The following is a 19,445-nucleotide window of genomic DNA, read 5'->3' as shown; positions in this document are numbered from 1 at the left end:
AGGTCCATAGCATTTCTGTCCATTATCAAGCCCATCTTTGCATGAAGTGTTCCCTTGGTATCTCTAATTTTCTTGAAGAGATCTCTAGTCTTTCCCATTCTGTTGTTTTCCTCTATTTCTTTGCATTGATCACTAAGGAAGGCTTTCTTATCTCTCCCTGCTATCCTTCGGAATGCTGCATTCAGTTGGGAATATCTTTCCTTTTCCCCTTTGCTTTTTGCTTCTCTTCTTTTCCCAGCTATCTGTAAGGCCTCCTCAGACAGCCATTTTGCTTTTTTGCATTTCTTTTCCATGGGGATGGTCTTGATCCCTGTCTCCTGTACAATGTCACGAACCTCTGTCCACAGTTCATCAGGCACTCTGTCTATCAGATCTAGTCCTTAATGGGCTTCATCCTTCATCCTCTTGTCTATTAAACAGTGTGATGCCATTTGGGGGATTTTCAACTCACAGAAGAGGAATATAATTTTAATAACTCAATGTTTTCTAATTTTAAGACTCTAGCTCTTTCATAATTTCAGTTCCTATAGGTGCTTTGCATAAACATTTATCTTTATAGTTTCCCTTTGCTTATTACTTTCCCCAAATCTAGAAGTTTAACCTTTCTTGAAATACACATTGCAAGTTTTATTTCTGACATATTCAATCTTGAACAGCTTGTTGCTTCCTAATAGCTACAGTTTTGAAGTAAGAGCTTGGCATCTTAATTTGAAGTAACAGAAACCAATTTTATGTAATCAGAAAGAAAAGAATTTATTACAAATATGTAAATGTTTAAACAATGCAAATCAAGGACATGGTGAGGCTACAGTGGACACCATAATAGTGATAGAGGGACTTTCCTCGTGGTCCAGTGGTTAAAACTCTTCCAATGCAGGGGTGCAGGTTGGATCCCTGTTTTGGGGACTAAGATCCCACAAAGTTCATGGCCAAAAGACCAAAGCAGAAAACAGAAGCAATATTGTAACAAATTCAGTAAATACTTTTAAAATTGTCCACATCCAAAAAAAAATTAAATGCAATATTAATAGAAAAAATTTTTTAATGAATTATTTTTCTCTACTTCTTCTTTTTGTATGTGTTTGTTTTTTCCTTCTTTCTCTCAATTGATCTCTCCAATCCAAAACAGATTTTGAAAAATGATCATGAACATCTTACAAATGTATGTCACTTCATTCAAAAGACCATCTAATCTGAGGCTAAACTCTCACATTCTAGAAGATAAATTCCAAGCAGAGAACCCTAATTGGCACAGCCTCCAGAGGCTGGTCCCTGCACCTGGTGGGTCTAACTCACAGCAAGCTTACATTGTGCTACTTAGGTTTCCAAGAGCTATTACTATAGTGTGCACACCTGCAAATGTGGAGACAGAAACAGAAAAGGCAGACAACAAAGAGATGTGGCTAGACCATCCACTAGTTAAGTACTACAACTAAGTAGCTTTAATATCTAAGTAGCTTCAATAACTCTATCATTCATTTATGGCATTTTTACAAAAAAAAAAAAAGCAAAAACAGCTCAGATTGTGCTTGGCAGATCTTTATTCTACCCGATTACTCATCTATAGCTTGGCTGCCGTAACAGCCATAACAGCATGCATTCTTGGTGCTATGAGAAGTCTAACAGTTAGACAGATATTTCTCCAGAAATTAGAGATTCTCAGGAAACTCTCACGTATAAGTAAACAGTCTTGGTCCCTTTCCTTTAAAATTCAGGGAAAATATATAAATTCTATATTCCAAAATCCTTTGCAATCCAGATATTTTTCTACCATAAAGCCATTAATTTTGGATATTTTTTAGAAAGAAGCCAAATATTACAAAATCTGAAAACAATTGCTCTAGTAGGTTAGTATAGGTAAAATGAATGATGAAGAATAGAATTCTAAAAGCAACATGTTCTCCTTGATAAAAAGAATTTACGTACAGATTTAGGTAAGATGGTGGACTCTGGAGCTGGACCCTTTAAGTTCAAATCCCAGTCCAACACCTACCAGCTGTGTGTTTTTCAGGAACTGGCAAAATCTGTGTCTCAATTGTTTTCAACTGGAAACTTGAGATAACAATGATATTTGTCTTATAGGATTGTGGTGAACACTAAATAGTTAAAAGAGGTAAAGAGATGTGAATGATGTCCGAAATATGAGAATGTTCAACAAATGTTAGTAATTGCTTTATGTTACTGTGATGAGTCACACACACATGAAACCATTATTGATTATTTTATTTACTTGAGGTTTATTTCCATATATGTCCTTCTGCCATTTAAAAATAGCCCTTAAAACTAAATATAATTTCTTTGTCTTCCTCTCCTAAGCAAGCTGCTTCCCTAAACAGCACCAACACTGTGTTTGTCAGTATATTTCAAACATCAGAGTCATATTCTCAGATCTCTCTTCCTTTTTCCTTGATCACTATATCATAGAAATTTCCTGATGATCACAGTGATCTTACATAGTACATGACATATTTCAGGTAATCAGGAAATGTTTACTGAACGCACTGAGGAAAAAATAAAAGTGTCTTGTCCTCATTGTATCATAATGCCAGTTTCCTTATGCATATCTTCACATTGACCCCAAATTAATTGGGCTTCCATGGTGGCTCAGATGGCAAAGAATCTGCCTGCAATGCAGGAAACCAGGTTTGATCCCTTGGTCGGGAAGATCCCCTGGAGAAGGGAATGGCTACCCACTCCAGTATTCTTGCCTGGGGAATTCCATGGACAGAGGAGTCTGGTGGGCCACAGTACATGGGGTTGCAAAGAGTCATACACGACTGAGCTCGCACCCACAAATTAATTAGTGACACAAACAGCAAGTTAGCCTCATTTCCAAACAATATGTACATGCAAAGGCATTTTTCAGAAATTCAATTTTAGTAAGAGTTAAACAAGAGTTAAAGGAAGGAGAACAAAATAGTGATAACTTCTCTGTCCATCATTTGCTCTGGGAACTGCTGGTTTTCCACACAGATGACAAAGGAGTGGTCACTGTACAGGGTTTAGTGGTGAATCATTTATAGAGTCTCATGAATAACAGATGGATGGGACAGTGAGAGTTCTATAATGATGGTACTCCGGTGACTAGCAGTCATGCAGAGTCACGAGCACTCACAGGAACTGAGTGCCACAAGGAAGACTGCCAGAATAGACAGGACATTCCTTTTCTTTACCATTTTATTAAGTAATTATAAACCTCCACATGAGTTTGGGTAAATTCCAGGAGATGGAGACGGACAGGGAGGCCTGGCATGCTGCGGTCCATGGGGTCGCAAAGAGTTGGACAGGACTGAGCAACTGAACTGAACTGAACTGATAAACCTCCACTGTTTATCATAACATTTTTGTAGACTATTTTAAAAAGAGAGCTCATCACTTTTATTAATGAAAAGTTAAGAAACAAAGACCTGATTAAAATAAAGAGGCATTTATTTGAGGTTTGTTAGGACCTCAGCCCAGGAGACTGAATCAAAAAGCTCTTGAATTGTGTTCTTCTGGACCACAAAATGAAGCTTTTATAAAAGCAGAAACCACAAGGTTGCATGAATTGTATCAGGGATTATAATTTAATTGGAGCTGGCAAGAAAGGTGCTTGTTTAGTAAGGATTGGTTGAGGTCCAAAATGGCTGAATAGTTACAAATGTATCAACCCTGAGACACAGGTTGCAGCTAGCAGATGTTGTGAAAATGGCTGGTATCCTTGGGTCACATGCAGTTCACAGGAAGTTCAAGTTCTTCTCAGTGGTGCACAGACTTGCCTAAGACCAGGTCCTTATTGGCCACTCAACTCCCTTTTTATATGCCTGAACTGCAATTACTTCATTATAATTTCATCAAAAGATATATCATGTATAGTTATGTGTTTAGTAAATGTGTATGTAAACAGAGAAAATGCAATTAATTAGACTGAAAATTTGTGTCTATTATTCTGACATTACTCAATACTTATTTAATTACAATGAGCTTAAATATCACAAAAATTAAATAACTGACCTATATAATTTTATAAGTGGTTCTAGGAGGATCAAAAAGCATTGTAGGGATAAGAAAGAAAGACATTCTCACTTTCACAATGTCTTTCTAGGAGCAGTGAGTGGCTGGAGGAGAAGATTACAACTGCAGGACTTTGCTTTTATTACAGAAAACTAAAGACTAATCATTCTGTGTTCTATACATATAAATGGTAATATTTCTTTTTAAGGCATGATCCAGTTATTTTAGTAACTGATTAGTCAAATTAACAAGTCTATAAATGGCCCTAGACTGAATGTATTTGTAATTCTTAAGCTAAAAGATATTTCTCACTGAGAAATTTAAGGAAAAATTGGAAAGATATTTTTTACATTTTAAATAAATTATAATGAAAATGTTAAGGAGGAGCATTTTTGTGTCATGTACAATACTTTATATGTGACCTTATGCACTTTCAGTTCAGTTCAGTTCAGTCACTCAGTCGTGTCCGACTCTTTGCGACCCCATGAATCGCAGCACGCCAGGCCTCCCTGTCCATCACCAACTCCCGGAGTTTACCCAAACTCATGTCCATCGAGTCGGTGATGCCATCTAACCATCTCATCCTCTGTCGTCCCCTTCTCCTCCTGCCCCCAATCCTTCCCAGCATCAGAATCTTTTCCAATGAGTCAGCTCTTTGCATGAGGTGGCCAAAGTATTGGAGTTCCAGCTTCAACATCAGTCCTTCCAGTGAACACCCAGGGCTGATCTCCTTTAGGATGAACTGGTTGGATCTCCTTGCAGTCCCAGGGACTCTCAAGAGTCTTCTCCAACACCACAGTTCAAAAGCATCAATTCTTCGGCACTCAGCTTTCTTCACAGTCCAACTCTCATATCCATGCATGACTACTGGAAAAACCATAGCCTTGACTAGACGGACCTGGGTTGGCAAAGTAATACACTTTATGTGTATATAAACCTAAACTCAATGATGGTAGCTGGTAGCAATTATAATACCAACAAAGACACATAAGCAATGTTAATCTTTTAGCTGGTTATAAAATATATGGTACTTAATGCAGGGTAGTTATCTGAACTATAGCTATTACATTCTAAGGAAGAAAAATTATGTGAAATGGGTTCAAATAAACAAGAAATTAGACATGATTTTAGAATATGGTTCTGTGGCAAAAATGAAGTGTTTTGAGAAACTTATCAAGTATCATACTAACTTTTTAAAGCATTTTCTACTTTAAAAAAGAAAGATAGTCACACAAAGAAATAGACTGAGCACACTCCTAACTTCTTTTATCTGTATTTCCAAAAGGGATTTCTTTCTTTAAAGAAAACAAAGAACCAAACAAATACAGTCTTCTTCAGATGCTTCAAATTTGAATCTCTTCACAACTTCAATAATACAAGTTTTCAAATGAGACCACACATTTAATTTCCTTCTGAAATGCACTGTGTAGGAGTTAATGTGCCCTAGAAAAGCAATCATCGATTTTATTCCTCTTTCTGTTTATGTACTATAGACAATGTAGAGAAAGTATAAAAATTGAGATGCATTTCCCATTCTCTAAAACTGAAATCAACATGTTAGATTCTCACTGCAACAAAAGAGTTGCCAACATTTTTACAAAGTTGAAAAGTTCAAAGTATTCAAATGAATGCTGAAAATAATTTAATTAAGCTTAACCCACAGTGAACAGACACAATAATTTCAATAAATAATTCCATTTGGCTTAGATATAGATTGCTCCATTATCCAGCTAAGTAAAAGTACAATATATTCTCATGGCAGTCTTATTTTTGTATATATGCAATTGTGAAAAAAAAGGTAAACTGTGACATGGATGCCAGTAAAACAATGGACTTATCAAAAAGTTTAACAAGAGAGTTGTAATTGATATAGCATGTATTTGACCTTTTATGTCAATTTTATAATTCTCTTTTCTGAAACTAATACTTGGAAGTAAAAAGCCAGTTGCAATTTAATATCAACGTATAACCAATACATCTAACATACTTTGTAATGAGAAATAGCTGAGAAAAACAATAACCCTTACTTCTTATGAAAAGGACAATTTAATAATAAGAAATCTGTTGACCACGTATCTAATTTCCCAGTAAATGGAAAAAGAAAGATGATTTGGTGATAATCAAATATATCATGAAATAGATATACTATTTTTAGATACACTATTTTTTTAATAATTTAACATTTAATTTTGTATCCGAATATTCACAATATGATTTATAATGGTTTACAAACAAATTATTAGCCATTTTCAATACAGATTTGTTTAAATTTAAAAAAGAAGCTATAAGCTTCAGTAGCAAGAAAATTTAGAGCACGAACATGTACTCCTGATTTCAAATTTCCAAATTAAGATCAAACTTGTTGAGATAGATAAAAAAAGATGAGCAAATATTTATACACCAATTATCATCATACATGAATCTAACTTTCTATTTCTTGTCATCATAAAGCAGAGTTTTGTATTTCTGTATTTCTGTTGCTAAGTCTACTCCTCTGATACTGAAAGACAGCTGTTAATAATTTTAAAATCTGTTGACTCATACCTTTGAGATAATAAGGGTTATTTTAATAAGACTGTCTTATCGAATATGTGTGGTATGAACATGTTGCAATTTAGCTATGTTTGCCATGGATGATGGAGTTCATTACTGATCTCAGAGTGACTGACTGTTGCATGTTATGTAGAATAATGGTCATGGATTATAGCATCTAGTGTGTGCCAAGTACTCTTTCTGGCTATCATGACACAGTAGATGTATGTGAGTGTTAGTCACATCAGTCGTGTCTCTTTGCAGCCCCATGGACTGGAGCCCACCAGGCTCTTTTGTCCATGGAATTCTCCAGGCAAGAATTCTGGACTGGGTTGCCATTCCCTTCCTCAGGGGATCTTCCTGACCCAGCGATCAAACCCATGTCTCCTGCATTGTAGGCAGATTCTTTGCTATCTGAGCCACCAGGTAAGCCCAGCACAGTAGTCACAAAATATATAAGCATGGAACTGACATTCAAGTGCTTCCTTCATAGCTCAGTTGGTAAAGAATCCGCCTGCAATGCAGGAGGCACCAGTTCGATTCCTGGGTCAGGAAGATCCCCTGGAGAAGAGATAGGCTACTCACTCCAGTATACTTGGGCTTCCCTTGTGGCTCAGCTGGTAAAGAATCTGCCTGCAATTCTCTTTTCAAGTAATGCAAGCAAAAGCTAAACAAGCATATAACGTACCAATGGTGAAAAATGCTATAAGGAAAAAAAAAATAAATCAGTGCAAGGCAGAGAAAAATAGAGGGAAAAGAAGACATCTCAGAAGAAGCAACATTTTAACAGAGACCTGTGGCAGGCAGAGGAAGGCATTGCAAGCAGAGATAGAGCAAAACGCCAAGAAATGTGCTTGATGTGTACAGAGAATAGCATGGAGGAGAGTTTGGACCAGTGAGAGCTGTTAACGTTTTGGACTTTGATGGTAGCAATGGAAGGGGGAATGATCCCCACTTTATAGAAGACTATAGCTTCACAGAGAAAATTCAGCATTTAAATATCACACAGAACAACTCAATGCCAACTCTCCCACGAGAGTTTACAATTATGTCTACATATAGAAATTGATGTGGGCCAAATTTTAAGAAACACTTTCAAAATTGTACCGTTTTAAGTATTTAGAATTTCATAAAGGAAAATGTGTGTAAAGCCAATCTCCACTTCTCTGCTTTTTTTAAAAAAGCTTATGCACATGGCTCAGTCAATTGATTTATCCAATGCAAGCTTCTGTCCTTAAATCTGGAAGTGTGCATTCAAATGCCTACTAGATAGCTTATGCACTTGGCATTAATTTACTCCACAAGTCGACTTCTTCCTTGGAATTTTCTCTCTCTGACACTGGTAGTACCCTTCACCTAGTCGATCAGGCCCTAGACTTGGATAATGGAAGCATTGCTGACTTGTGCATTTCTCACATACTCAACAAGTCACTTAATACATCAGTACATCAGCATACAATCATAATTACCTCTCACAATTCTAACTAGTTCTCACCACATGCACTGCCATCCTTCTGTGAATCCAAGTCAAGATCCAGTTTCACCTCCACTGCAGGGAGAGTTCCTTTACTGAATTCTCTCCTTCTACGCCATCCCCACAACCCCAACACCACCACCCCACCCCACACCTAATAATCTGCTCTCCAAGTTAGATCATTTTATCCCCTGCTTCAAATCTTTATGGCTTCTTTTCTCCCTGGGGATGTGGAAGCCACCAGTCATGGCCTTGAAGACCCCACATAACCCTGCCTAACACTGCCCACCTTTCTGACCTCAAATCCTACTGTTCTCACCCTGTCTCAACAACAGCAGCCTCCCCTCTGTTCCTTTGACATGGTCAGCAAGCTCATGGATCGGGGAGGAACCCTCTTCCTGCAGATGTTGCATAACTTGCAGTCTCCCCACATTCAGGCCTCTGCTGTCCATAAGAGAGGCCTTCCCTGATAATCCTTTCTATAATGGCACTCCTGTTACCTCCTTGTCCTTCATCCAAATGAATTTTCCCCTGTCTTTTGGCATGGGATCGTCACTGTCTGCTATCACATTGCTTTATTTATCTATTTGCTTATTGCTGTGTTACTCTCTGCACCTGCAATTAAAACAGAAACTCTAGCAGGACAAGGACATCATCTTGTCTCCCGATAACTACTGAGATGTGATGACTTAGGAGGTGTTATGGGTTGAACTGTGTTCTCTAAAAATTCATACGATGAAATCCTAACGCCTGCACCTCAGGATGCAGTCTTGTTTGGAAGTAGGGTCATTGAGATGTAATTAGGATGAGGGCATTCTGGAGTACAGGGGGCTCCCATCCAATGGGACTAGTGTCTTTATGCATGTGTGCGTGTTCAGTCGCTCAGTCGTCTCTGACTCTTTGCGACCACATGGACTGTAGCCCACCAGGCTCTTCTGTCCGTGGAATTTTCCAGGCAGGAATACTGGAGTGGGTTTCCATTCCCTACTCCAGGGAATTCCCAAACTAGGGATCAAACCTGCATCTCGTGTGTCCCCTGCACTGGCAGGCGGATGTACCTGGGAAGTCCAATGTACTTATAAAGAAGAGGAATTTGGACACAGACGCATATACAAGGGAGAATGCTATGTGCAGATGAAGACAGAGATTACAATGATGTTTCTACAAGCCTAGAAATGCCAAATACTGCTTGCAAATCATCAGAAGTTATGAAAGAGACATGGCACAGTTTCTTCCTTAGAGCCCTCAAAAGAAACTAATTCTGTGGACACCTTGGAATTTCTAGCCACCAGACTTAAAATTTCTCCTGCCTAAGCAACTCTTTGTGTTAGTTGGTTATAGCAGCAAACTAATACCTAATACTTCAATATATAATGTTGACCTCAGTTTTCAGTTTAAATCCACCATGACCACTTTTCTATTGGCACTCCATGGGCATATTATACGGGAAGCTAATGACAAGTGAAAGAAAATGTTAAACACATCTAATAAAATACAAGACATTCCAATCTGGAGTGTTCCAATGCCTAAAATTTTTCAGAGGAAACTCATAAATCATTTTGTTTGTATCCTTTAAAACAGGTTGTGTTTACCCTCCGGAATATTATGCAGGAGGAACACTATTCCCTCCACATTGAAAAATATAGTTTTAATAGGAAGAATAGAAAATATTTTTGCCTTCAAGCGGGAAGAAGATTACATACTGTGCTTTTATAGAGCAGTAGGATATTCTCAAATATATATCTTCAATTCCCTACAGTCAAAGGGAGAGATAAATAAGACCAATACATTGTTTGAATGCCAGGAGCAATGTAAGACAATTGCTCTTTAGTTACAAATTTTGTATAATATAAAAAAGGAAATTATCATTTCAAGCATAAAAGAAACTCATAACCATTTTGGAAAGTCCACAAAAGAATAATATACTAATTTGTAAGGTATAATAATATAATCTCATTGTTCATAGACAATGTGATAATAATTGGATAAACATAACATGTAATGGCTTCATATCTGTATATGATGTATCTTGTACATGTATCTTTTAAATGTATACAATTTCTTTAAAAATATGTCTGCATTTACATGGCAATTATTTGAATTTTCCATAATGTGGATAAAATTTATTTTAATATCAGTGTACTAAAATAATTGAAAACATATGTGAATTATTTTATATGTGACCTGGATTTGCATAATTATTAGATAAAAAGCATAAAGCAAATGAAAACTGAGTAAATACCCAACTCTGAATATTAATATTTTTAAATCATTATTCTTACATAAAACAGAGATATTTCATGACTAAGGGCTTAATTAAATTATTTGCTTCAGAGCAGTAAGAAACAAGGAAAACATCACCCTTTTAAAGACAGTACCATATCACTGTAAACAACTATTTCTTTATATCACTAAAATATAAATGAAAAAAAATGAAAAGAATTTAGGTAGGAAAAAAACACTAACTCAGGAGGATAGTACATTATGATGTTCCAAGAAGTTATGACTGCTCCCTTATTTTGAAATATATGAGATAATATATTTTGAATTGAAGAATAATTTATATATTGTCAAATAATAGAGGTCATAGTTTAGAATCTTCCACTCTCTGAAATATTAGTTTCATCCATTTTTTCATGTTTTATTATTTTTTTTAAACTTCTTATTTTATATTGGAGTATAGCTGAGTAATAATGTTGTGATGGCTTCAGGTGAATAGTGAAGGGACTCAGCCATACGTATACATGTATCTCCCAAACTTCCCTCCCATCCTGGCTGCCACATAACATTGAGCAGAGTTCCCTGAGCTATATAGTAGATCCTTGTTGGTTATCTCGTTTGTTAGTTTGAGTTGAATACTTACTGATGACTTTTTCAATATTGAGTTAACAATGATTCTATCATATGTTGTTTCTACTGAGTGAAAATGAAAGTGAAAGGCACTCAATAGTGTCCAGCTTTTTGCGACCCCATGTACTATACAGTCCATGGAATTCTCCAGGCCAGAATACTGGAGTGGGTAGCCTTTCCCTTCTCCAGGATATCTTCCCAACCCAGGGATGGAACGCAGGTCTCTCGGATTGCAGGCGGATTCTTTACCAGCTGAGCCACAAGTGAAGCCCAATTTCTACTGAACATTAACATAATCAAACATATTAGATATTCTCCAAAATTTAATCTAACTCAAATTTTTATTAACATCAAATTAAACATACCAATGAAACACTAAAGCAAAATCACATAGCAATGATTTTCTTTTGGATGTATATTAAACATATATTTAAACAGCAGCAAGTTTTCTTAGAGATGAAATTTTCAGGAAATGTTTAAATTTTAATTTTTTATTTTATGCCTTATTTATTTGTTATAGTCCTAGAGAAAAGCTCGCAAAATGAGACACACACAAACACACACATGCACTCATATCTATATCCAGAACAGAGTACTTTGTATAATTTATTTTCATTTAATATTTCTTATAAGAATAAAAAAAAAATGCTTGGAGCACTGCATTTGAAAATTTAATGATTGGTAAATCACAGGATTTTTCCTCATTTATTTCAATGCATATACATATTTTTTAAAATTTTTACCTTATATTGGAGCATCCTTGATTAACAATGTTATGCTAGAGTTAGGTGTACAGCAAAGTGATTCATTTATACATGTATCTATTACTTTCCAAATTTTTTCTCATTTAGGTTATTATAGAATACTGAGCAGAGTTCCCTGTGCTGTATGGTAGACCTTTGTTGGTTTTTCATTTTAAACATAACAGTATGTACATGTCCGTCCTAAACTCACAATCTATCCTTTACTCTCACCCTTCACCCACTCCTACCTCCCCCTGGTAACCATGAGTTCCCTCTCTAATTCTATGAGTCTGTTTCTGTTTTGTTAATAAGCTCATTTGTATCATACTTTTGTTTTATATTCTGCATATATGCGATATCACATGATATATGTCTTTATCTATCTGACATATTTTACTGATAGTCTCCAGGTGCATTCATGTTGCATATATTTCTATCTGACACCTTGATTTGTGACAGTTATTTATTGATGAGATTTACATATATGTAAAATCAAAATTGGAATAGGAAATGATAACCCACTTCAGTATTCTCACCTGGAAAATTCCATAGAGCCTAGTGGGCCACAGTCCATGGAGTCACAAAGAGTGGGACATAACTGAATGACTGAGCACAGCACAACAGAATCACAATAGAAGATGTGATTATTTTATATACATATTTCAAACAATAAACCCCAACTGAAATATCATTACATTTTTGTATAATTTAAACTATGTATTTGAGAGTTTTTAATGCATACTTAAAATAAAACTGTATTTATGTGATAAAAATATATTTTTTGAATAATCAATTCATGTATGCTTATTAATTTGATAGGCTTCATTGTGGCTCAGCTGGTAAAGAATCTGCCCAGAATGCAGGAGATCTGGATTCAATCCCTGGATTGGGAAGATCCCTGGAGGAGGGAAAGGCTACCCACTCTAGTATCCTGGCCTGGAGAATTCCATGGACTGTATCGTCCATGGGGCCTCAAAGGGTCAGACAAACTGAGTGACTTTCACTTTTCACTTTCATTAATTTGATAATATTGGATAAATGAGTTATATTTTTAATCTCTTTTTACCTGTAAAGTTAAATTGAAAATTATAGGAAGAATAGTGTAATAGTTATTATCAGCAGTAGTTGTATTAATATTAGCTTATATTACCCATAATATTTTTAGGTAATACAAATAAAATAGTATCTAAGAATGCATTTTCTAAATGGAAAAGCATTTTAGAAATATGAAGCATAGGAATCAGCATGGATTGATTTATAGAATCAAAATGGTCCAATATAACTTTGGTCATTAATCATCACAACTCAGCAGAGACTGGAAATACTAGTGTACTTTCTGGACATGACAGCATATTTAGGATGTGGTGCTCCCAATACTTAAATGCTCCTGTAATACACGAGAGAAAGTGTTAGTCATTCAGTCATTTCCAACTCTTTGTGACCCCATGGAGTATAAACTGCCAGGCCCCTCTGTCCATGGGATTCCCCAGATGGCAATCGTGGAGTGGGTTGTGATTTCCTTCTCCAGGGGATCTTCCCAACCCAGGGATCAAAACCAGGTCTCCCAAACTGTAATACATATGCAGAATTATTGTTGGGTTGAGATAATGTTAAATTTTGTAATATTTGTCATATGCTTTATATTTACAGGGAACATGTAGAGTATTAAAACTTTTTCACAATTAATATCATTTTTCATCCTCATAGAATATTTCCAAGGCAGGTAGGGAAAAGCATGATGTGATAATAAAAGGCAGCTTATAGCAAATTGCTACCATATATTTCCAAAGGCTGATCTATCTGTAAAACTAATCCATGTGAAAGAGGCCAAAGAACTTGGAAATTATCCAGGTTGGCAAGAATTCTTCCTTTCGTATTGCATATGAGGGAAAACATTTTGATATAGTTGGTTTAACGAGTCCATACCTGTGTAAGTAAGATATTACCAGATGCTAACCTTATGGTAGATAAAGGGAAGTGATTTTTCCATGTTTTTTCCATGTGAGTGAAAGTGAAAGTCACTTAGTCGGGTCCAACTTTTTGGGACCCCATGGACTGTAGCCCACCAGACTCCTCTGTCCATGGAATTCTCCAGGCAAGAATACTGGAGTGGGTAGCCATTCCCTTCTCCATGGGACCTTCCCTATCCAGGAATCAACCCTGGGTCTCCTGTATTGCAGGCATATTCTTTACCATCTGAGCTACTAGGGAAACCCTAATCTGGATATGCTGGTTACTAAACTCTCAATTTCATATAAGAGTCTCCTAAAGCATTTTCAGAGCATCAGTGAAATATCTTCAATACTATCTATCTATCCATCCATCCATCAATCTTTTATTTACCATCTCTCTCCCTATCCAGCCATTTGCTTCAAATATCTATTTTCTGAAAAAGCTGCTGATTATTCACTTCTTACATACCTTTTTAAATTATACCATCCATCATTGTAAATGATGATTTCTTAAGTTCTGGATATTTGCTAAGTTTGAAGTGTACTGACAAAATCAAATTTGGGGACCTGAAATCGCAGGGATGTTCCCTATGTAATTTTTATACGTTCAAATCTTGCCAAGCTGCATGTCTGAACCACATTGCTACCCTGCAGGTCTGTGACATATTCATCTTATTTAAGATTGCAGAGCTACTACCTAAACCACAGGCCCTATGCCTTTTCTTCTGCATCCTATTGACTTTCATAAATTTTACTGTATTATCTGCTGTTTTACCCACACTGACATTTCTTTTAACCTGTGCTTGTGGCACATAACTACATATTGAAATGTTGCTTGCCGAACTTGAAATATATGAGAGTGATACTAGACATGCAAAGTGCCTTCAAATAAATGCATGCTTTCTGCACATTTCTTATTTTTATAAATGGTGTTTCATGTTTAGTATAGGGAACATGTATACTCCCTACCGACCTCTTTTCCTAACTCTCGTGTAATTTGTTTTATAAGCATTTTACTATCCATCCCTGATGGCTCAGCGGTAAAGAATCCACCTGTAGTACAGGAGTCGAAAATGATGCAGGTTTGATCCCTGGGTCAGGAAGAGCCCCTGGAGGAGAAAATGGCAATCCACTTCAGTATTCTTGCCTGGGAAATCTCATGGAGAGAGGAGCCTGGCGGGCTACGGTCCACTGGGTCACGAAGAGTTTGACATGACTGAGCACACACACACACACGTATACATACACACCATCCCTCCTTGTATCATTCAAATTTAAAGATATGAATGAGGCTGGTCACTTTCCTCTTTTAAAAGACTTCCCTAAAATAACAAACACAGTAAACACAGTAACATTACTACTCCTATATCTACAATTCCTGGTGTTCACAAACACTTATTTTGTCAATGCTAATTTGATATATTTCCACATCTTATATGTATATTTGCTCAGTGGCTCAGCCCTGTCTGACTCTTTGGTGGAATCATGGGTGCAAATAGAGACATATTCTCATTTATCATAACACTCATAATTTGTGGAGGGTGTGAAATATATATTAAGCAATTAAACAAACAGAAAAATATATAAATTGAGTGGACAAGTGGTTAAAATAAGCAGATTCATCCGAGTAACAAAGTAACAGAAGCACAGAGTAACAGAAGGTGAAGTTATTACGTTAGAATGTATAATTAGGGAAGGACTCTTCCAGAATGTTATTTTAGTTCACACATACAAAATGAGAGAAGCCAGTCCGCAAAGAAATTAAGGGAAAAACGGGGGGGAAAGACAGAACAAAAAGTGCAAAGATTTTGAATTAGGAAAAACATTTTTTCCAAAGTAGAAGTAATTGGAGTGGTAAGAGGAAGTACTAGAGAATTAATTAGTTAAGAGCTCACACTTGCAAAGCTTCATAAATAACGTTATAAGACTTGATTTTATGACAGATTTCATGAAAAATTCAAAATCACTAGCATTGTGACTATCTGATTTACGTGTTTTAAGTCATTCTGTTCCTATATATAGTATGAATTATAGGAAGACCAGAATGAGGGGAGAAAGTTACTAATAATAGTGGTCATTTAAAAACTACCAGATGGTTAGTTTGTTTTTTAAATTTAACTAGTTAAATTGTGGTGCACTGGACATCTAGGCACATATACTTTTGTGAGAATAACTTGGTATTTCTTCAGGGTAGATTCATATATTCTTAGATTAATGAGTCTGTTCTTTTTGAACTTAAGACATTTTCCATTTCTTTTTGTTATTATTATATAATACCATAAATATTGTATTAATAATAAAATAATAAGAAAATTATAAAAATCCTTCCTTCTAATTTTTTAAACTTTTTTGCTCATTTATTATATGTTTGTTTTACAAAGTGCTTATATCTCTTGTAGAAAAACCTCTGCTCTAAACAGAAAACAAAATCATTTTAAAAAATAAATTGTAAAGGTCAAACATATTGTAATCATTCAATCTCCTTTTTCATAATTTTAAATGTAGTATCTGTCCTAGCTTATCAATTTTGTCATTAAGAAAATAAAGTTAATGAGCTTAATTAAATAGTAAGTCATGAACACAGTCATAAGTTAGGATATTCAGGCAACAGAGTTTCTCTTAAGCAAGTAATCAGACGACTCCTCTGATATATGACAAGTACAATCTAAAGAAAAAAACTTGCTTTTAATCTTCTTTACTGTATAAACAACAGTATGAAATTAGCACACTGGGAGCTCAGACATCACTAACATAACCCTCAAATCACTATAAACATTTGACAGAGTTGGAATTTTATTCTAATTACTTTTTCAATGAGCTACATTATTAGAAAAACATGTCCATTAATATTTCACCTTGAAGATCACAGCAGAAGTTGTATTCACATAACACTTTCCCATAAGTGTCTGTGTTTACACAACATCCATTATTTTCTTTCTGAATAAGCAGATTTACTGCCACTGGCATGCTCTAGCTGTAAATAAATTTCAGTAGGGTGTATAGAAACAGGAAATAATATTCCTGGAACTTGGCCATTGTTTGATTTGGTCTCTTGTTAGAAGTAACATTAATTTGAAAGAATAGATTGATTGCTGACTTGTGGAAAATATTGTAGAGAGAGAAGTGGGCAGTAATGTAGCATCAAATTCTGCTGAATAGTCATGGAAAACGAAAATGTGTACGCAAATGTGTAAAATTAATTACAGTAATTTTGACCAATTCCCTTACTGTTTTCAAATTATGTAAATTTAATTACCTATGCTGTAAAATGAACCGTATTTCTAGTTTGAGAAAGTATTTGAATATATGCATAATTTAAATTCCACCTCAGTTTCTCTCATTGTAATATTTTGTAGGTAATGGAGTAGCTACTACATTGTGTATATGCCAGTAAATAACATGTTATCAGAAAAGAACCTGAGACTTTTAGGGGACTTTCTAAAAATATGAATTTCATTGTATTGTCATTTTAAAATTGGAACATTTGTAAAAATAATGTTTTTTAAAGGCAATTTATTTCCCATAAACTTCAGTTTACCCCTTTGATTAAAATATATAGTGGTAGGCAAAATAATGGACTCCCAAACTTGTCCACATCCTGATCTTTGGAACCTGTTAAATTGTTACATGTTAAGAGAAATTAACACAGTAGACAATATTAGGTAGTTAATCATTGTTGTAGTTCTTTAGTTGCTAAGTTGTGTCTGACTCTTTGTGACCCCATGAACTGTAGCCAGCCATGCTCCTCTGTTCATGGGATTTCCCAGGCAAGAATACTGAAGTGGGCTGCCATTTCCTTCTCCAGGAGATTTTCCTGATTCCGTGTCTCCTGTGTCTTCTGCTTGGCAGGTATATTCTTTACCACTGAGCCACATGGGAAGCCCCAATGTAAACACAGGGATCCTTAAATGTGGAAGACAGATCAGAAGAGTGTCAGAGAGATACAGGGTGATGTCTTGTAGAGTCCACAAGCCTTCAACAATAACAACAACAACTCACAATCACTGCTTTTGGAAGTAGAAAGTGGCTAGGAACAAAGAAAGCCAGCGCCTGGAAAAGGCAAGGAAATGGATCCCAGGAAGGAATGCAGTGCTGCCATCACCTTGACTTTAGTCAAGTAAGACTCATTTCAAACTTTTAACCTCAAGAACTGAAAGATAATAAATTTGTACTATTTTCAGCCATCAAATTTGTGGTAATTTGTTACAGTAGCAATGGGAAACATGCACACATGAAAATATTTAGCAAATAATTTTAAGGGGAGATAGATTTCACGTCGGAGAAGGCAATGGCACCTCACTCCAGTACTCTTGCCTGGAAAATCCCATGGACGGAGGAGCCTGGTAGGCACAGTCCATGGGGTCACTAACAGTTGGACACGACTGAGCGATTTCACTTTCACTTTTCCCTTTCATGCACTGGAGAAGGAAATGGCAACCCACTCCAGTATTCTTGCCTGGAGAATCCCGGGGACGGCGGAGCCTGGTGGGCTGCCGTCTACGGGGTCGCACAGTGTCGGACACAACTGAAGTGACTTAGCAGCAGCAGCAGATTTCACATTTCTTTCATATTGATAAGATATGAAAACGTAATCAGTATAGCATCATAGTATTACAGATATTCTACAAAGTACAAACTCTTGGGGGATGGGGAAATGAATAATCCTAAAATATCATGAATTCAACCCCTATTTAGCACTCATTTTTATGACCAAAACTAGTAGGACACTTTAATTCCATAGCATCTTACTTGTTCAGTATTTCTCAAAGCCCAGAGAATAACTTCTTAGATTGTATGCACATTAAAGAAAAAAAATTATGATTTTGTAATAAAAACACATTAGTCATTTTAAAATTAAACTCCACAAATACTAAGTTGCCTAAGATCTTTCAAATAGGTAAAATGCAACCAATTTTTAGCACATTTGTGAAACTGGTTTTCCTATAAATAAACATTGTCCCTTCTTGGAGAAGTTCTTTTTTTTTTTTCGCCTCATTGGCTATCTATTTTACATATGGTAAAGTATGTTTCCATGTTATTCTTTGAGAAGTTCTTCTTTGTGTTTAAAACTTAATCCTGGGTCTTGAGCTGCATATGTGACTCATTGTACTATATGTAAAAGATAGTGTCAGAATATTTTAAAGAAAGCCTATATTCTTATATTAGAATGAGAATAAGAGCTGTGTAAAGGTGACTTTTTGTTATTTCTAGTTACTATGTTTGGCTTATTTTTCCAGTAAATATTTTTACACAGAGTCTTTTCCTTCACAGAAGACTCTAATATCACAAACAATAGTAAATGCCTGAATAAAAATAGGACTCCTTTATTCATCAGTTTAAAAAAAACATACAAAACATATACAAAAATATGAACAGAATATAGACAAATCATCTATAAACCTGTAAAACTTGTTTAAACAAAGACTGGTAATAAAGAATTCTAAGTTTAAGTAACAGTGATTTACCAGTGAAGGAATTTCCCCAGTGACTTTAAAACCAGACTAGGCAGTTAATTATTGGTCTGTAATATCACAAGGTAACTCCATGATTATCTGAGAAGTAGAGCACATTTATATAGGAGTTGAAACAGATCTGGTTTTGTCAGGAGCATCACGTTGAGTATGAGTAACAGACAAAATTCAGTTAATAAACAAATCAAATATTGAATACATGGAATTAAAAAAAAAATTGTGGAAAAAGACTCTAGATGTGACTGTATTTGAATTTATACATACGCTGGATTGGCAGCCTAGGAAAAAGAGCTACTAATACCATTACATTAATTAATTTCTTTCATTAATTATTAATAATAAATTAATTTCATGTTAAAGGTGGAAAAAGGTAGTCTATGGGCCTAAATTTTCTTATGTCTAAAATAATAATTTCCAAAATTCTTTTGAC

This window comes from Giraffa tippelskirchi, chromosome 5 (assembly GCF_054371585.1).
Source record: "Giraffa tippelskirchi isolate mGirTip1 chromosome 5, T2T-mGirTip1v1.2.pri, whole genome shotgun sequence".
NCBI lineage: Eukaryota > Metazoa > Chordata > Mammalia > Artiodactyla > Giraffidae > Giraffa > Giraffa tippelskirchi.
This window is presented reverse-complemented; position numbering follows the sequence as displayed.